We start from the raw sequence: 21,871 nt of genomic DNA, 5'->3' as shown, positions 1-21,871 counted from the left end.
TGTCTTGGCAAAATTTGACAGTCCTGTTTATTCATTTCTGGATGCTATATCTTGTCGGTGGTTGAGGCATGGGCATTTCTTTGTCCAAAGGCCAGTTTTTGCCAAGAAGGAAATAGGCTCCAAGTGGAGTGTCTTTGGTGCTCAACATTCTCTCAGGAATAGATTGGTGCTGCCAGGAGCAATCATGTCTCATGTCAACAAAACCCTAAGTTATTTAAATTCCATGTTTCACAGATCCTTGAAGTGGTTGAAGATCATCTATCTATACAGAATATAATCTCTATGTATCTAAAGAACCTGATTAGTCTAACTATAAGTATGACAAACATAGAGGACTATTGATCTATAATTCTTAATACCTATCTCACTTAAAGACTAAGACAATAAACAATGACAATAAATGAGGACAATGACCTCCAAATGTAAACAATGTATAAGTATCTTGATCAGAGGTAGAAATGTGTACTACAATATGGTAAATATATATAAATACGTAAAAAATGTTTTAAACAGAGGTAGAAGCATGCATGCATACAATATTCAATACTTTGTATCAATATACAAGAATCTATACCAATGTGATTGTATGTAAACAATAACTTCCAAATACCAATCTATTATCCCGTCATCCAATTTTCCCTTTTTTAAAAAAATTCCCTGAGCTTATAAAATTCCTCCCCCAACCTTCAACCATATACCAATTATAATCAATCCCTAAATGATGTCCCTAAACCTGAGGACAAACTTTGCTGGGAGAGGGGACATCATCTTCTAGAATTACTTCCGGCTGTCATGGAGGTGACATTCTTTCTAGGGGATCCTGTGAAAGTAAAATGATGGTTAAATTTCAAGATTAATGTCTGGTAAGATTGTAAATAGTCTTTGAGTATTTTGTGGAGGTCTGGCCAAAACGTTGTAAATGATGTGCACCATTTCAGCTAAACAAGTTGGAAACGTCTTGTGCAGCTGGTACCCAAAACAGGTCTTGTTACTACAAGTAGCACTATCAGTATCGTGACATCATATCAACCAGGTGAAGAGATGGGGCCCCATCTTCTTCCTGGAAACTTCAAAGATTACTGCTGGAAAATTCATTGTTCATTGTAGAAAACTTAAACATTATTTATATAGACATATACAGACATATATTCAATGATAGGTATGATAAAGAAAAAAATAGATATGAAGAAAAGCAAAGATGTTTTCTAAATTCTTTTTTCTTTCCCACATCAAACGGCTCTTGACATGAGATAGAAACTCTGGGGTTTTTCTTTTAACAATATGCTTGGATTTAAAGGACAGAGCTGTTGCCCAACTCTAAAACCAGCTCTATATATTCATAAACATATACATACATATACATATATACAAATGTATACATTGTATCATTTGTAATTATGAACCATATTTGATTTTCTTGATGAATAGTTATTTTTTCTACCTGTCATCATTCAAACATCAGGTTTCTTGAGTTTTTGAAGATGAGTATTTTCCTGTAAAGACAAGAATAGGACCCTGCCCCCATCCTAAATGTTTTTCTTATCACTTGTATGGTTATCACCAGTGTGGATGAGCTGTCATTTCTCTGTTTCAATAGGTTTCTCTTTTTCAAAGCAAATATTTAATAATTTTGATGGTATCCATATTTTTTTTATCTCCTGAGGAAACAAGAGCAAAACCCTTTCCCCAACGTAGTACATCTCCTGGTTTCCATTGTGAAGTCAACACATCCTTGAAATATACTTGTTGATTCAATTCAGAAGTTTTCCCCATTACCCAATGCCTCTTCACTGCTGTTGTTCATTTCTCATAAGCATTAAGAAAATTCAAGGTTAATAAAGCATTATGCAATCTATTTCTGGGGGTATTTTCAGTCCCTTTCTGTTTGTTCAGCATATCCTTTATAGTATGATTTGATCTTTCTATAACTGCCTGACCTGTAGGATTATTTGGTATACCTGTAATGTGCTTTATATTATAATAAGCAAAAAGCATTTCATTTTCTTAGATACATATGCTGGACCATTGTCTGTCTTTATTTGTGCAGGTATACCCATGATGGCTATAACTTCCAATAAATGTGTGATTACCGAATCAGCTTTTTCTGAGCTCAGGGCAGTTGCCCATTGAAAACCTGAATATGTGTCTAGGGTGTGGTGTATATATTTTAATTTACCAAATTCCATATAGTGGAACACATCCATCTGCCAGATTTCATTCCTTTGACTAACCTTTGGGTTACTCCCTGCAGGCAACGGTGTTTGATTATAGAAAGAACAAGTAGGACACCTCTTTATAATGTCCTTGGCTTGTTGCCATGTAATGGAAAACTCTTTCTTTAAGCCTTTACTATTGACGTGATGTTTTTTATAAAACTCTGAGGCCTGCAACATGCTTACAATCAATAATTGATCAATTTCAGCATTACCTTATGCTAGAGGACCAGGCAGAACCATAAGGGATAGAGTGTGTGTTATGTACATAGGACAAAGCCTATTCCCGATTATGTCTTGCATCTGGATAAACAATGAAGTCAATTCTGTATCATCTTGTATAAATTCAGCAGTTTCACTATGCAAGATAACTCTTTCTGCATATTGGGAATCCGTAACTATATTAAGAGGTTCTTTAAAATCCCTTAGCACCATAAGAATGGCATATAATTCTGCCTTCTGGACAGAATTATAAGGGCTTTGTTCCACCTTACTCAGTTCTTCTGACTTGTAACCTGCTTTCCCTGATTTATTAGCATCAGAATAAAATGTTTGGGCTCCCGTTATTGGTGCATCACGTACAATTCAAGGAAGAATCCAAGTTCTCTTTATGAGGTTAAGTCTATCACTTTTGGGATAGTTGCTATTAATTTCTTCCAAAAAATTAGCACAAGCTCTTTGTCATGGTTCATTGTTTTCCCATAACATTTTTTTATTTTATCAGTAGTAAAAGGTTCTATAATTTCTGCTGGGTCTTTATCTGCTAGTTGACGAAGTCTCAGTTTACCTTTTATAATTAATTCAGAGACCTTTTCCACATAAGTTTTTATTTATTTATTTTTTTTGAAATTCGAGACAGGGTTTCTCCGTAGTTTTTGGTGCCTGTCCTGGAACTAGCTCTTGTAGACCAGGCTGGCCTCGAACTCACAGGGATCCACCTGGCTCTGCCTCCCGAGTGCTGGGATTGAAGGCGTGTGCCACCACCGCCCGGCAAGTTTTTATTTTTTATTTGGTTTATGTGGTATAAATATCCATTCTAAAATAATATCTTCCCTCTGCATTAAAATCCCTGTAGGAGAAATTCTGGAAGGCATTATGACTAGGATGGAACTAAGATTCGGGTTCACCTTATCCACATGTGCCTCCTGGAATTTTTCCTCAACCATTGTCAGTTTCTTTTCTGCTTCAGCTGTCAATTCCCTGGAACTATTCAAATCTTTTTCACCATCTAAGGTTTTGTTTAAATGAACCATTAGATCAGGTGTTATCCCAACAGCTGGTCATAGACTGGAAATGTCTCCTAACAATCTTTGAAAGTCATTAAGAGTCCGTAACTGGTCTTCCCCAATTTGTGCCTTTTGTGTTCTAATTTTCTGTAAACCTATTCTGTAACCTAGGTAATTAACAGAATCTCCTCTTTGAATCTTTTCAGGAGCAATTTGTAATCCCCATTTAGGCAACTTTCTTTACCTCTTCAAACATCCTTTCTAAAGTATCTTTATCTGTATCAGATAACAAAATGTTCATCCATGAAATGATAAATTATAGAGTTAGGAAATTGCTTACAAATTATTTCCAATGGCTGACTTATAAAATATTGGTACAATATGGGACTATTGAGCATCCCTTATGGGAGGACAGTCCATTGATATCTTAGTAGGCTGAGAATTATTATAAGTAGACTCTGTAAAGGCATTTTTTCTCTATTTTTTCTTGTAAAGGTATAGAAAAAAAATCTTTCAAATCAATAACTATAAGAGGCCATCCTTTTGGTAATAGAGAAGGCAAAGGAATTCCAGATTATAGCAGACCCATAGGTTGAATTACCTTGTTGACAGCTCTTAGATCTGTCACCATTTTCCATTTGCCAGATTTCTTTTTTACAACAAGCACAGGAGAATTCCAAGGGCTGGTTGATTCTTCAATATGGTGAGCATCTAGTTGCTCTTGTACCAGCTGTTCCAAAGTCTGTAATTTATCTTCAGCTAAAGGCCACTGCTTCATCCATATTGGCTTCTCAGTTAACCATTTTAAAGGTAGGGATGTTGGTACCTCTAAAGGTTTGCTAGCTGCTGAATGTTCTTGTACAGCCTGAATGGCTGGTGACCTTTTTCCATATACCTGAAGGCCAAGGTCTCCTATTTTTGTCATTCCCAGAAGAGATATTATTCCTAGAAACTCCTTGCCTGCAATCCCTTTTCAGATGTCCTAATTTACCACAATTAAAACATTTGACAGTTTGATGTCTTCTCATTGCTTTGGAAATTGCTTCTCCTACCCAAGATTCATCATTATAGCCAAATGTCTCAACATTCACTATATGCTGAATCCATTTATCCATAAGTGCTGATCTAGACCTTAAAGGCCCAATTATCTTTTTACATTCTAAGTTTGCATTTTCAAAAGCCAGAGATTCAAGAATTATTCACCTAGCTTCTGGGTCGGTTACTCCTATTTGCAGAGCCTTAATTAATCTTTGCAAAAAGTCAGTAAAGGGTTCTCTCTATCCCTGCCTAATCCTGGTATATGATTCGATCTTTTTCCCTTTTTCTTGTATTCTATCTCAAGCATTCAAGGATGCTTTGTGACATAGGGACAATACTTCATTGTCGTAAAGAGCTTGGACTTGTGGATCAGCATATGCTCCTATGCCAAGAATTTGATCTTGGGAAACTTTCACACATTTTGCTCTTCCTTGCTGTTTCATATGTTTGGATTCTTCTCTGAAATAAATTCCAAACATCAAGGAAGGTCCATCATCTAAAACTGCAGACACTAACTGAGAGAAATCATGGGGAGTATATCTGACATTAGAAGCCCAAGTCCTTATCATTTCCTTAACAAATGCAGAGTGCAAGCCATAATTAATGACAGCTTGCTTAATTTATTTTAGATCATTCATTCCTATTGGCATCCATCTACCTTCTTTGGTTCCCTTTGAGCCTTTAGAAGTTGACGCTTTGTCAGAGTAAATTACAGGGTGTGATGCTAAAACCCTGGGTAAACCAGTTCTGACTGCTGGTGGTGACACTGTATCCTGTCCTTGTGCCTTCTTACTCTGTTCACCAGCTCCAATAATTTTTTCAATCATTTCAAATCATTTTATCATTGTCTCTCTTAAAGCCTGAATCTCCTGATCTGCATATGTTTTTAGTGATTTCACTAAGGTATCAATTTTTTGGTCCCCATTCTGTATCTGTGATTCCAAGGTTTTAATGTTTCCCTTCAAAGATAACATGTCCTCCTTGAACTTTTCTTGTATATCATGTAGATTGCCATCCTGGAGGTACATTCTGTCTGTTACCTTATCAAAACTTTGTGATAACTTCTGAACAACAAATTCAACAGCCTGAACCCTTTCAGGTAACTTCCTAGTACCCTTAGATATGGAGTCAATTTTGCCTATCATAGTATCCACTTGTTCAGATAACTTCTGATTTTCAATAATTTTAATCCTTTCAACTAGCCGTTCATTATTAGTCCATAAAGATTGCATCATTCTTAGGAGTGCCATATTCTTCCTTAATGATAGAATATGGAGAAGAAAACTGAAACCTAGTAACCAGTAAATTGAGGTATCCCCATAATCATATAAACTTCGCATGATACAATCCATTGTATTAGTAAAGAAAGCAGTAAAAGGTGCATTGGAAATGAAAACTGACATATTACCTATTATCCAGCAAGTGGCAATGTTGCTGAGTCATGACTAAAACCACTGCAAAGGTGACAGAAACAAGTCCTGTTTCAGTGTCCACCTTAGTATTTCTTAAAAACTGGGAAATATGAGTTGCTCAACAAAGTAAATGTAATTAAATCAATTTCAAACACAGAACCAGAAACCCAGAATCCAGGGGTAGAGAAGAGAAACCCGGAAGCCGAATATGCGTCCACGTGACAGAGTCTCCCCAAGGGGTTGCAGCATTAGGCAAATGCTTGCACTCTGATTCGTGCTACTTATGCACTGCGCTTGCAAGGGAGATTTAAAAATCACTCAGAAAAGAGCAAACCAGGTGGGCAGAGACTGTTCGGTCCTGTGGAGCCTGGGAGGTGTGGAGTTTAAATCCACGTGGGGAGGCAAACGATAGGGTACATGGGGACTTGAAGCCAATCCGAGGTGTGTAAAGAAAAAAAATATAAAAAACTGCAGCAAGAAAAGCCACTGCGTGATATTTTATATTGAACTGCTGGCTCCATGCACAGGCTGCAGCTGAGGGAGGGCTTTTGCCCAGCCAAGCTGGTGGCAGGCAGCCGAGTGGTAGTGGGGTTTCTAAAACCAAATGTTGGGTGCCAGATGAAGGTGTAAGTCACAAACAATCCCACACCAGTTTGGAATTATGATTAATAAAATGGTTATTTATTTAAAGGGAAAAAAATCTTACAGATCACCGTCCCAGACAACAGCCCTCTGTGCGATCAGGAAAGGAGTCTAGTAGCCAGAAGTAAGAGAGAGAGCACACATGGCTACTGTTGCTTTTTAAAGCAAATGAGACCACACCCAAGTGGGCTGGTATCTTAAAGGCTATTGGCTGAAGGAGCGGAAGACCTCCCGTAGCACCCATGAAGAAAGCTGACCTTGTGCCTGTAACCCCCAGTATTGGGGAGGAAATAGTTCATGAGAGTTTACCAGCCTGCTAGCCTAGCAGAAAAACAAGCTTCTGGGTTAGTGAGACTTTGTCTCAAGGCAGTAAGATGTAGAGCTACAGAGGACTACACCTGGGGCTCTGCTCAGACCAATACATGCACACACACACTTGAGTGCATCACACGCACAAAGTATGTATACTTCTGTGCCAATCAGTCTGCCCACCTGCCCAGGTTAATACATTGTATCAGAGGAAATACAGTACAAAATGTGTTTCCTTTTGACTTTTCAGTCATCCTTAGTGTTCATACTTCCTTTTCCCTTCTACACTCTGCAGATAAAGACCCCCACATTTTCTTCTATTTCCTCTCATAGTTCCCATGACTTACCGTCTATCCCCCTCTCTAGAATTTCTACCTCTTCACACCCCCATCCGGGATGTCCTGGGATCCGCTGTTACTCCTAGCTGTGTACTCACATCTAAAGATTCAGAACTAATAGCCTCAGATAAGAACATGGTGTATTTATCTCTCTGGGTCTGGGCTCCCCACTCAACTATAAATAAATTTTCCAGTTCCACTGGCTTACCCATATATCTCATTTTTCTTTACAGCCTATGTGTATTACATTTTTATTATCCCCTTGTCAGTTGAAGGACATTTTGGTTGTTCCCTTTCCTAGCTTTTCAGTAGAGTGGAAATGAACATGAGTACGTTGTCTGTGGTCAGGGTGTAGAGTCCCTAGGGCTTATGCCAGGGAGTGGGATGGCTGGGTCGCATGACTGTGCCATACATACATAGTCTTTATTATGTTGGGGTATGTTCCCTCCAGTCTTTCATGAAAGTATGTTGGAGTCATCAATGACCTTTTCTGTATCTACTTAGAAGGTCTTGGGATTTTTGTGTTTAAACCTACATTTATGGCTTATTAAATATATTGACTTGCACGTGTTGAACCATTCCTTCATTTCTGGATAAAGCCTATTTGATCTTGATGGATGATCATTTTGATATATTCCTGTATTGTTCATATGCATTTTATTGAAGATTTTGCACCTATGTTCAGAGGGGACTATTATGTTTATCTTTATCTGGTTCTGGAGCAATACTGGCTTCTTAGATTGAAAAGTTTACAAGTGCTCCTGTTTCTATTCTTTTGAATAATTTAAGAAGCATTGGTTACACATCTTCTTTAAGAGCTTGTGCCTGGGATTTCTTTAATTTTCCTTTTTATTTTTGGTAATAAGGCTTTTATTGTTATTTCGATTGCCTTATTTGTCTTAGGTCTGTTTAAATAGTTGATCTTTTGGATAACTTTAGTGGTTTGGATCAATCTAGAAAGTGATCCACTACTTTTAGATTTTCTACCTTAATGTAGTATAGGTCTCTGAAGTATTCCTGAATTTATCTGGTGTCTGCTCTTATGTTTCCTGGTTTGTCTCTGATTCTGCTAAGCTGGGGAATCTGCTTTCTTTCTTTGGGTGAGATGGGACCAAGGGCCTGCTGATCTTCTTTTTTATCTCTTCAAAGAACCAGTTCTTAGTTTTATGCTTTCTATTCTTTTCTATTCATATATATATATATATATATATATATATATATATATATATATATATATATATATTTTTTTTTTTTTTTGCTCTGTTTCTTGAGATCTGCTGGGTTTCAGGTTCAGGTTGGTTTGTTCTGGTTTTCCATTCTTGGGGTTCATCATTAAGTCTTATCTTGGAGCTCTTTCTGATTTTTCTTTAATTTCACACATTTTTTTAATTTTAAAAACTTTTTTGTTCATTTTTTTTTCATACAGTTACCCTGATTATAATTCTTCCAATTCCTCCCAGGTCCACCCTCCAACCCTTTCACTCCCCCACCCCCAAATACACCAAGTCCAATCTGTGCTGCGCATATACTCACTGGAGCGTGGTCAAACTCCCAGTAGCCAGACTCTTAAAGATAACTGAGTCCTTCCCCATGTCCCTCCAGAAGTCATCAACCATGAAGAGCTATACTTCAGCAACTTTATCACAATTTTAAAGTATTCTCTTCAATAGCTTCCTGTCTGGACTGGTTTTTTTTTGGGGGGGTGTCACAGAATCCTTCACCATCTCTCATTCTCAATTATGAGTCTGCAAAAGAAGCTTCCTTGTTCATATCAGCCAGCGACAACACAGACCATGAATCTCAGCTTGGCTTCCCAGGGAAGCATAGATCACAGACGTCAACGTGGCCTCCAGTCACTGCAGGGATTGTAAACATCACCATGACCACAGGTGTCTGTACAAACCACAGACATCTCAAGAGTCCAGGAATAAAACAGAGAAATAAAGGCTCTGATCTAGGAATATAGAAATATAAAGTTGTAAGTCCAAATACATTTTGAAAAAAAAATAAAGCTTGCAGTCACTATTATACCTTTAACAAACACTGTCTGCCTTAAGAACAGACATGCTGGCAGCCACTGTGGACAGAGGTAAACTTAGCAGTTGTCTCCTGCCTCCCAGCTTCCCAGCGCCTAGGCAGGTACTGGGGACAAAGGTTTATTTCTAACTAGGCCTCTATTGAACCCTCTGCTTGTATTCCCTTAATTTTTAACTGCCCCCATGTGACTCTACTCGGCTTTGCATTCTTTCAGGAACACTGAAAAGTGGCTGTGTCAGCTAAGGCTTTCGCAAACATCCTAAGTTAACATCCTATAACCAAAAGCTGTAAAACTTACAATGTAATGTGACTTTAAGCCTGACCTCAAGGTTGTAAAAACTCTTTGACTCACACCTGGTACTTGATTTTGGAGGTCCCAAAACCAACCCCATTGCCACAGCTGAGAAGCCTGATCTCTGTGGTCACGGCTACAGTTGAGAAGTTTTGTGTGCCCCATGGTGACTTCTTTTCTTTTTCTGGAATAAAGTTTGTTTCTGGTTTAATAGGCTTTGGTGGTCTGTCCCCCATCATTGCATGATGCCTGGACCCAACAGTCAACATGAGCTCTATTGGCAACATGGACTACAGGTATTGGTGGCAGCAGCACAGACCACGGAGAGCAACATGGCAGCAGCAGGGACGATGGGGGTCTGGGTGGCTAGCTTTAGGAGCAAGGCAGAGGAAATGAGGGAGGGAAAGACCTGTTTGCTATGCTCTGGCCTGTGAGTGCCCTTCACACTGCATATAAACATTTATGTGCACACACACACAGCAGTCAGGCATTTACACTGGCCTGCTCTTGGGGACCTAGCAGGACACGACATTAGCAGAAGGGAAGACGTGACACTGCAGCTACTACAACCACTAAGTAGAACACTGTCCCTGTGCATGTTGGCTATATCCCTTTATAAAAGGCAAGCCCTTCCTGTATCAAACAAAAACTTTTCAGTCATAGACTGAAGCACGATTAATAAAATCTCAGAGAAACAGGTTCATCCTGAAGATCTGAAAAGCAAAGCAGGCAACCACTGTTTCCTTCCTTTTATTCTCTCTAGAGCTGGGATTAAAGGTGTGCATCACCATGATTAAAGACAAGCACCGTCTGGTTTCTACGGTAATTAGTTTGGTTAACTGGGATTAAAGGGCATGTCATTGTGGCTACTGTGATTAAAAGTGTGGGTTACCATAACCTGATCTGTAAGGCTGACCAGTGGGACTATTTTACTCTCAGATCTTTAGGCAGTTTTTATTTATTAAAATACAATTGAAATGCCACAATTGATAATGGGTTCAGAAAAAAAAAAAACCAAAATTGCCATCCTATGGGCGAAAACAGAACAAGTTTGTACCAAACTAAGACTCTCCTGAGAAGACATGAAAAAGCCGCAAGGGAAAGATTCCGGTATGAAATGGGGAACAGGGAAAAGGGGGCTTGTGAGCTGGGGTGGGGGACTTCAGCAGGGACTGAAGGAGCCCAAAGACCAGCATTTCCCTTGACAAATCATGGGTCTTCTTTTCAAATGCCCAACCCTGGGAAAAGAGTCCTCTGGGGTACCAGAAACTCCATTATAGAATATATATCTTATTATCAAATGCCTTATTTATGAAACATATGTTCCCATTTATCTAAATTCTCTAAAAGCTTGGTATTGAACACTTGGCAAGGACATAAGTACTTAGATGCAAATCTCCTGCTCCCTCTATATCTGCTGGCAACTCCCGACTCCTCCCTTCTCCCTTCTCCTTCCTGTCATTCTTTGTTTGGTTGCCCCACCTATACTTCCTGCCTGGCTACTGGCCAATCAGTGTTTTATGAAATTAATTCGAGTAACAAATCTTTACAGTGTACAAGAGGAGTATTCCATAGAATTTTCTCCCCTGTTCGAATTAAAAAGGAAGGTTTTAATTTTAACATAGTAAAATTGTATACAATAAAACAGTTACTAAGTAAGAATTAGAGTTACACTATCTAGTCTATTTGTATTTGACAAAATTAGAGAAAATATTATCTATCTTATCTTGGCAACTCTAAAGTTTGACATCTAACTTGCTTTCTACTATAATGAAGGAAAACAATAATTATAACTATTTAGTCTTCAATTCCATCAAAGATCACAGAAGGATGAAATATTACCTAATGACGAAGATATCAGGATGTCTGGACAGTTGCCCAAAGTTCCTCTGCAACTTTGGGGCATCCAAGTTTTCCCTACAGGCCTGGCATATCTGACAAATTTTCCTGTGAAGCAGGATTTTGAAGGACTGTTCTGCCCTTATCTTGGCAAAGTTTGGCAGTTACTTTTTTGCATCCTGCTGGTCCAGTTTGGACAATAACTGTCAGTAATTGAGGCAAGGGCAGTTTCTTTGCCCACATGGATAGCTTTTGCCACAAAGAAAGCAAACTCCATACAGAGTTTCTTTGATGCCCATCATCTTCTTGGAAGTAGATTGGTACTATTAGGGGCAGATGTGTCTCACTGTCATGAAAAGCCTTAGGTTATTTTTTTTTAAATAAACCTGATATGATGAATTTCAATGAAGACCCGAGGAAGTTAACTTTAAGTGTGTATCTTCATGCTTTAGCTGTTATCACAGGACTTGGTCAATGTAGGTTTGGTGGTCCTCCAGAGCTTCAAGGCATTTCCTTACTGAGAAGAGACTTCCCTATTAAACTTTATTAAATGTCATTTGCTTTGTATTCTGTCTTCATAAATAAATACATTTTCATAGCAGCAAGTCAGTATCCATCATTGTGAAGTATGCTTTCAAAGAAATTGCATGTTCCATCATGAATTATTTGCTCTCCAAGTAATTCATTTGCCAAATGTAAGATTCACAGCTCCCTATTAAAATGGGAGCCACTCTGTCATATAAATACAATCAGATGGTGAAATCTCACCACCTTCATGGCAATCATCAAAAACCTCACTGATGCCCAGTTCACAGATGTACTTCCATGCTTCATGAGATGAAGCAAATGAGCTGTTTCTCTCAATCATTTGATTCTGTTTACTTTCTATTGCTGTTTATGCCTTGATTTGTAGGAATTTGAAACACTGTTGGTTAAGCACCTCAACAAATTCAGGTTCAAAATCCTGGTCACTGTTTCATGCTCCACCAGTCACAAATCTGTCTGGCTGCAGGTTATAGAGCATATAAATCTTCTTTTTGGAGGCTGCTACAGACTTCACAGCTTTGATAAGTTTTTACTTTCCAGATTCTTGAGAATTTTGTTGATTTCCAGTAATGGCAAATTACTTTTATATCGACTATCTCTGCTTCATATTCCTTTATTCCCTGCATCCTCTATGATTTGGTAGACTAGTTTTTCTTGGTTATTGGACCCCTTCATTTTACCAGCATTCTGAGAATCCTTTGTTCTAGATAAAAGGCCTGTATTACTCCTTAAAAGATCCAACTGACCCATGGACAACAGTCTATTGATGGCCACTGCCCGTTGTTGGGCATTTCATTTTGAACTACTTGATCTGTAATTCCATGAGGAAACTGGTGACACAATTCTATTTCCACTGGATCTGCATCTGGCGGTTGCACCTTCACCTTCACCTCAGCCATAAGGACGGTTTTCCAGATTAGAGGGAAAGTTGCCCCGGAGAGTGTGCTGAGAGCCCCAGGTACCAGAGGAGGCACATGTCAGGCGGGTGAGGAGCCTTCTTAGTCCAGTTGTGCAGGGCCTTCTTTGTCGGGTTGGCTTGGGGTTTCTGTGCTGTGCCTGCTCAGTTCTGCTCAGCAGTGTTGCCACAGGCTCTCCTTTCTGTTATCCCAAATTTCAGTGCCCGCCCAATTAAAGGCTTGGACACCCGTATGCTAAATAGGGGTGCACTCTTTCAGGCCCTTCCAGCTGTCAAGAAGGCATATTATTGGATGCCTACTGCAAAGCCAGCCTTAGGTTATTAAACATATTAAATGTCATATTTTGTAGGTCTTTGAAGTGTTTAAAGGCCATCTATCAACCTAAATATATCTGTGCATGACCTTGAAAACACACCTAACATGACTAAAAGTTTGACTATTATAAATGACTATTAATCTATATTTCTTAATTTTCCATGTTTTTAAATGAGCTGCATAAACACAATACCATAAACTGTGAGGGACCATAAGAGATAAAGCAGGTGATAACTAGTGTTCAACAGACCAACCTAGCAGACAAGTGATTCTCTGATAGGGATCCCCACCTGGAAAGGTCATGGACTTACTAACTGTGGAAACCAGTTGCTCATTTCTCTCATGAGTCACTTCATTTCTTCCCTAAGAAAGAACTGGGCGTTTTCCCACTGGTTGTGTGCTTATCTCTGAAAATACTCCATCTACTGGGAACATATATCTGTGGATGGTCAAGAAGATGACTTTCCATTTCTCTATATAGTTTTGATACATAGAATGTATACTGGGACATGCTTCATAACTGGATCTATTTGTACCATGAGGACTGTAGACAAAAGCCTTTGTTCCTTTTTACTCAGACTAATATATAAAATTATATATATTAATATATTATTTAATATATAATATTATTTAATATATTAAATATAATATTTAATATATATATATTAAAATATATAAAAAAAAACAATTTCTCCTCAGTCTAACACAAACTGCACACAATTAGCTCACTTTTCTTTCCCAAGCCTACATGTATTTTTAACACTCTGTAAAACATTTAGAGTGGCTTCTAAATCTTCATGGCAGAGGTACTGGTGGGAGTCATATTTGCTACCCCAACCGTGGGGAGTTCCAGGGTCCGCACTGCCACCAAGTATCATGTCACCTGCTGCTCATAAAGTCTATTTAAGTGTTGGTAGGACCTCTCAAAAGAGCGATCTGTGCCACCAGCTCAAACCAGGAAGCCAGTTCTTAAAGAAGTGGCACTTCTACTCATCACCAGCAAACAGAGCCCACCAGAGAAAATGCAGCTACCCAGAAGCTGTGCTTGTTCTTTTGTGTTTAGAATTCTTTTCTTTTTTTTTTTTTTTGTTTTTTCGAGACAGGGTTTCTCTGTAGCTTTGGAGCCTGTCCTGGAACTAGCTGTTATAGACCAGGCTGGCCCCAAACCCACAGAGATCCACCTGCCTCTGCCTCCTGAGTGCTGGGATTAACCACTGCCTGAAAAGAATCCTTTTCTTTTTAAGTTCTCTCAGGTTTTATGTGGAAATTCTTGCCAAACATTTGGGTGTTATTTGTAGACAGACATTACTCTCCCACTGCCTGTTCCCAAACACCTGGTGACTGCTCAAATAATTGACTCAGAGGCTTAATATTACTATAAATGTTCAGTCAATAACTCAGGCTTATTACTAACTAGCTCTTACATTTTGAGTTAACCCATACTCCTTATCTATGCTTTGCCATGTAGTAGTACTTTAATTAGCATGGCACATTAACCTCCTGCTTCATTTACATCTGACTGGTGACTCCTGACTCTGTCCTTCTCCTTGCCATCATCCTTAGTTTGGTCATTCCACCTATACTTTCTGCTTGGATACTGGCCAATTAGAGTTTTATTACACCAATTCAAAGGACAAGTCTTTACAGTGTACAGGAGGATTATTCCATAACACTGGTCCTATTTGGGGTTCTGTGTGTTTCTGGTATCTGTACAGGCATGTCTTTCCTTAATTTGGGGGGAATTTTCTTCTATGGTCCTATATAGATTTGATCTTATACACTGACCTGGGAAAAGTTCTTTATTTCTATAATTATAAGATTTTGCTGTTTCTCAGTGTCCCAGTTTCTAAGTGTTCGTTTTTTTGTGTTTTATTCTTCTGAAAGAAAAATTCCTTGGCATAAGGACAGACAGGAGGATCAGTGGAACCAAATAGAAGACCCAGATATCAATCCACACATCTTAGAACACCTGATTTTTGATAAAGAAGCAAAAAAAAATCAAATGGAAAAAAGAAATCATATTTAACAAGTGGTGCTGGCATAACTGGATATCAACATGAAGAATGAAAATAGACCCATATCTATCACCATGCACAAAACTCAAGTCCAAATGGATCAAAGACCTCAACATAAAGCCAGCCACACTAAACCTCATAGAAGAGAAAGTGGGAAGTACACTTGAACGCACAGGGAACCACATCCTAAATAGAACCCCAGCACCACAGACACCGAGAGAAACAATTAATAAATGGGATCTTCTGAAACTGAAAAGCTTCTGTAAAGCAAAAAACAGTCAACAAAACTACAGCCCACAGAATGGAAAAAGATCTTCACTAACCCCACATTGGACAGAGGGCTGATCTGCAAAGTATACAAAGAACTCAAGAAATTGGACACCAAAAGATCACATAATCCAATAAAAAAAAAAATAGAGTACAGACCTAAACAGAGAATTCTCATCAGAGGAATCTAAAATGGTTGAAAGACACTTAAGGAAATGTTCAACATCCTTAGTCATCAGAGAAATGAAAATCAAAACTACTCTGAGATTCCATCTTACACCTGTAAGAATGGCCAAGATCAAAAACACTGATGACAACTTATGCTGGAGAGCTCGTGGGGTAAAGGGAACACTTCTGCATTGCTGGTGGGAATGCAAGCTGGTACAACCCCTTTGGATGTCAGTGTGGTGATTTCTCAGAAAATTAGAAAACAACCTTCCTCAAGACCCAACAATACCACTTTTGGGTATATATCCAAAGGATGCTTAATCGTACCACAAAGACATGTGCTCAGCCATGTTCATAGCAGCTTTGTTTGTTGTAGCCAGAATATGGAAACAACCTAATGTTGTTGTTTAATGCCCCACGATTGAAGAATGGATAAGAAAAATGTGGTACATTTACACAATGGAGTACTACACAGCAGAAAAAAATGATATCTTGAATTTTTCAGGAAAACAGATGGAGCTAGAAAACATTATTTTGAGTGAGGTAACCCAGACACAGAAAGACAATTATCACATGGACTCACTCATAGGTGGTTTTTAAACATAAAGCAAAGAAAGCCAACCTACAACCCATAATTCCAGAGAACTTAGACAACAATGAGGACAATAAGAGAGACTTACATAGATCTAATCTACATGGCAAGTAGAAAGTATCAAAAGACAAGATCTCCTGAGTAAATTGGGAGCATGAAGACCTTGGGGGAGGATTGAAGGGGGGGAAGAGAGAGGTAGGGAGGGGAGCAGAGAAAAATGTAGAGCTCAATAAATATCAATAAAAAATGCAGAGAAATTTAAAAAAGAAAGAAAAATTCCTATTCTTTGCTTATGCAATCAAAGTCTTTTCCTCAAGTCCTCATTGTTGCGTCTGTGTCACGAGACCCCAAACAAGACCACCACAGAGCCGGTCTCTGATGCAAACACAAAAGGGTTTATTGATTACAAACCTGAGCTCAGAACACTGTTCAACATTCTAGTGCAGCAGGTGGAGGAGCGTTTGAGCATTTGCAGATAGAACTTATAGAGGGAAAACCACAAGTGGGCCACAACCTTGTCAGAGGAGCTCAGCTGACATTTAACCTGATTGGTTATGGAGATGGGAAGTACAGAATTGAAGAGTAAAGTAGTTAAAAATACATCAGGCAAGGTTAAGGCATGTGGTTAGTAGCTGTCATTAGTTGTGGTTAGTGGTTGTCATCAATCATACCCTCATGTTTCACTTGTTTCGGGACCTTGGGATCATGGAGAGGGCATAAGAACAGTGGTCTTAGTTTACTTCAAATTTTGCCTTCACACTGATATCATATCTTCTACCTGACCCATCCTTTGTTTTATAATTCACTGGTTGAATTTTAAAATTCCATCTTTATTTCAGCATGAGTTTAATGAATTGTTTTTAAATTTTGAATTCTCTTGTTATATCCAGCTATTATTGCTTTTTTGTACGTCACTGCTATTGTACATTATTGATATTCTCTTTAAGTTCATTGAGCTGTTTGTATCTTTTTTAAACTCCCTACATTTTGATGACATAATTATTCTCTGAAATTATGTCCTATGGGGGTCCATCTAGGTAACTCTCTGGAAAATATTTTTGTAGGAATGCTGGATTATTTTCTGCAAGTGAGGCATATATATTGAGCTTTCATATTGTTTGTGCTTTTGCAATAAGTCCTGGACATGTGAACATCTTTTGTTGTGTTTCTGAGGTAAATTCTAGGCTCTATTGAGTGGAATTTGGTTTGGATTTTGTTTTTGCCCTATCTTGGGCAATTTCAGATCAGGTATGAGGAGTTGGTAGGTCAATCCTTCAGATAGTGTTGGTTATGGATTGAAAGAAGACTTGTGATTCCAATTCAGTGTTAAGAAAAAAAATGTTGTGAAGTTTTTATGTCACTGGTGTGTTGTTCAACAAAAAAGAGGCAGAGTTTCCAGTCAGCTGGCTGGAATAGATCAATGAGCCTTGAAGACCTGAGAAGAGAATGACCCAAAGGGATGAGGTGAAGCCAGGGAGGTTGTGTGGCCTTTTTGAGACAGGAAACAGCAGTTGTGGGACTTTTCTGTGATAGCTTATGACCCACCTCAGGTTTTCACCTTATATTTTGTTCTTTAATGTTATAATAAAAATTTAAACGAAATCAATAACATCTGGTGCCCAACGTGGAGCCTTGTTAAACATGTGAAGGAGTGTCTGGGTGCAGTCTGGTGCGGGGAGTACACCTTTCTGCACCCTTCTTGGCCTGCTTTCCTGCATTTGGGGTTTTCTGAGCCCTTCTCCAGGTTGTCAATCCAGGCAGCTCAGCTCACCTTGGGCAGGACCAGCTTGTGGCTTGAAACATTGCAGCTCTGGTAACCAATTCACTGGCAGCCAGCTGGAAAGTCAAGGTTAATACAGTCACATCTCTTAGGAGACTTCTACCAAATGTTCACAAACACCAGGATGGGGCTAGTCCAGCTGCTTGGCTGAATCTCCTCAACATGGTCAAGATGGGTGGCCACTGACTGGAGGTCAGTCAGCTTCTAGAGAGCTGAGTCAGTGCAGCTTCCCAGCATCTGTATCTCCCACTGCTGACTTGGTATCCCACCAGCTCCGCCTGCTGGTCAAACATTGTCACTACATCTAAATACCTTCACACAATCCATGCCCCCACGGAAGACCATGGTGCAACTCTTCAAGAAGCATCACATCTGGCAAGATACTTGGAAACTTTTAAATGGTAAACTACGCTATTGAACAATTAAGTAAAAGGATAAGAGAAAAGGACAACCTTAATACCTTTTCCATGTTAAAAATTGGAAATATCACAATGCTGGGAACTAGGACCCTGTTACTACTATAGATGGGATGCAAATAGAAAAACTAGCTGGGCTTGATACAGTGTTGGTCATAATTATTATCAGCATGGGAATTCATATTTTCCCTTAAAAATGGTTTGGTAATGGTGCCAAATATGAGGAATTGACTGATAAGATACAAGTCTTAAAAATAATTACTAAAGAAAATAATACAATCTTGACCAACGAGATTTAAATATTCACTGATAGGAGAGTAAAAGGGGGACTGATAATATGAAAACCTCAGAAAAACTTACTTGTCAAAGATACAAGCCTTAGCAAAAGCCACTACTGATAATATGCAAACCCTACAAATAATTACTGAAGAAAATAGTATCATTTTGACCGATAAGTTACGAGTCTTATAAAATTTAAGATAATAAAAATATTCAGACACAAACAAAAATTTAGAGAACCTCACCATTACATTATGAAATTAGAGAGGAGTAGCCTAAGTCTATTAGAAAACCAACCTTAATTTATTTATCCAGTTAACATTCAAGAATGACTACCAGATAATAGGTATCCCCAAGGCTATTCAGAAGTTAAATGGGAACCTACAGAAATGCTAAGAGTTGAGGAGATTTAAGTAAGCAACAACTTCATATGGTATTCATTCACTTTCTGTGAAACAGATGTCAAACTCATGGGCCACTCAGAACAAAACTATTCCACAAGACTGAAACAATTTAGTTACAGCAGTATTGAAATGGCCCTGCTACAATGAACTACCTGATGGGGAGATGAAGCCAGGGCAATCGAACAACAAGTTAAGTTACAGGTTATGAGATTTTCCAAGATCAAATCTTTGGAGAGGGTCATTATCATGATGTGGAAAGACAAATTATATTTGGTGATCATACCTTGGCCCTATGCCATGCAACAGCTTTGAATGCTTGGGACAAGAAAAGTGTTCTGAGCCATTTAATAAAATTATCCAAGGCCCAAAAAAGCCTTTGCTAAGTTTTTACAAAGATTCCAACAGTAAATAAAATATCAGATCCAGAAGTTAGATAAATATTAACTTAAAAATTCAGGGTCTCAGAAGAGCCACCTGGTATGGGACAGGAGAAAACCAAAATCTAGAGAATATAATGTCACTCATACCCCTCAAATTTATTTTGATTCTTTAAAACTTTTTTTAAGGTATATATACTATCTCAAAATTTATACCCTCTATTTTGATATTAATGAAATTATAAAGTACTAATTCTAACCTTAGGTTTCATGTTGCTTCCTGTATGTGATTTCAGGATTGAGTTTAAACAGATATTCAGGAAATTAAGTCTGGATATCTCAGATGTACTTAATAGATTATGGTCCTTTAACCTCCTTAAGATTCACAGCATATAACATTTAATGTGTTTTTCTACAGTGAACGATAAACATTCCTAACAGCAATCTCTGAAGTCTCCAAAAGGATAATAGTGTCCTACAACAATAGTCTATCTGGATTATGATAATGCCACTAAGGTGATAAACACCTTTCACAGATTGGTTTTGGACTACAAACTGTTTAGGATGATTCCAAGGTGGCTATCTGAGATGGTCCACACTGATATGACTCCCAAATGATACTGCTCTCTCTCCCAAGACTTGACCATGTTTTGTTTTGTTTTTTTCAGAGTCCACTAGAAATGCCATTGCTTCCCCAGACAACAGGAAGTAATTTTAAGAACATGATGCCCACATTCCCAAGAGGTAGGGTGGATAATTTTGTCTTTCACTGGGTTAGGGATATTTGTCATTGTGTAGAGGTTTGGTTACAAGTTGTTATTGGGTTGCCAGGTGGTGGTGGCACTTTAATCCTAGCACTTGGGAGGCAAAGGCAGGTGGATCTCTGTGAGTTCAAGGCCAGCCTTGTTTACAAAGCAAGTTCCAGGACAGTCAGAACTGTTACACAGAGAAATCCTGTCTTGAAAAACCAAAAAGGGGGGAAGGTTATGTTATCATAAAAAGGTAGATTATTGAATCTACTTTCACAAAAAGCAACTACTAGTCTTACATATTTTACATTGGTATGGATTTTTGTATATTGATATATATTGCACATATTTCTATTTATTTTTGTATACAAATTTATTGTCCTTATATTCTCTCTCTCTCTCTCTCTCTCTCCCTCTCTCTCTCTCTCTCTCAGCTTCTGGACTTGGTTCCTAGTCCCTGTTCATGCAGAGGAATGTGATCTGTGAGTCTAGCCCTAAATAAGTAACCCATTATTCTTCTCAATTCTGAGCTAGTATGAGATTATTTTGTTATGCCCGTCTTCATCTGCTACCCATGTGAATCCCAACTCCACATCTGCAGGGATAGGCCAAAAAAGACCCAAAAGGTCCGCAACCCAGAAAATCTCTGACCTCTGTCTGCCTGACTTTATTTCACCTAAGTGGCTTTTTGAGAAACACCACCACAGTCACAGTGGAGCCACCCTGAGGCGATCTGGCAATTTTCCAGGCTCATGCATGCTTTTCCCCACATGCCGCTTTCCCTGCTGTGCAGAGACTTGCGCAGCTTCTGGTTTGTGTTTCCTACTTGCAAGCTCAGGGCTCCTTGTTCCGTGTAAGGAATTGATTTAATTGCTCTAAATTTGTCAAGGAAAGCAAAGTTATCAGTATTTAACCAAGCACCAATGTGTATAACCAAAGTGGCGCAAACAGTCCCATGCCTGGTCGTGTCTTTCTGCCACGTGGCTGCAACCATAACACCTGTTGGCCAACAAAGATTATCACAATATAACGATTTACTGAAATCTCCTAACAAAGGTAAGCAAATTAATAAATTTGAAAAATATACTATGACAGACAATATTAGCATTCAGAAATTTAATAACCCTTTTGCTTATCCTATGGATGGTATTCTGGAAGGCTTATGTGATTTTCCTTATACATCCATTTATCTGATTTTGGGAATTAGCTTTGTTTTTCATATTATACCAATAAGAAAATGATTTGATAAGAGCTAAGAATGAGGCACTTTTAGAAACGATAGTCTTTATAGACTAATAATGAACAGCTAGTTGAAATTAATACTATTGAAAAGGATAACATTAATTTAACAAAATCCAATCAGTGTCGAAGGGTGCTGAGACATTATCTGAAAGAATTCATGCTACTGAATTTAAAAACTGGAATTTGTTGTCATGTTATGATAGGTTAACAGATAAGGTATCTCTCCAGGAAGGCAATATGCACGCCATCAGAATTATGTTCAAGGATGAGATGTTATCTTTACTGGACAAATTTCATACCTTGGAATCATCAATGAGGGCATTAGAATAGAATACTAGACAGAAGATTAAGACTTTACAAAGGCAGTGGTAAAGAGATTTGAAAAGAATGAGGAAATTATCAAAACTGATTAATAGGGAGAAAAGATACAAGGACAGGATTTAGCCTCCTCAGTATGT

At 38.4% G+C, this 21,871-nt stretch overlaps 1 pseudogene; it reads right to left on the bottom strand.

Moving 5' to 3' along the window:
* Positions 1 to 11,657: 11,657 nt before the first annotated feature.
* Positions 11,658 to 12,791, bottom strand: LOC125405133 (DNA-directed RNA polymerase III subunit RPC6 pseudogene; annotated as a pseudogene).
* Between the last annotated feature and the right edge of the window lie 9,080 nt (positions 12,792 to 21,871).

The sequence above is a fragment of the Myodes glareolus genome, chromosome 15, assembly GCF_982192425.1.
Source record: "Myodes glareolus chromosome 15, mMyoGla1.1, whole genome shotgun sequence".
In the NCBI taxonomy this organism is placed as follows: Eukaryota; Metazoa; Chordata; class Mammalia; order Rodentia; family Cricetidae; genus Myodes; species Myodes glareolus.
Note: the sequence above shows the minus strand (reverse complement) of the source record. Positions and strands in the feature narration are given on the sequence as shown.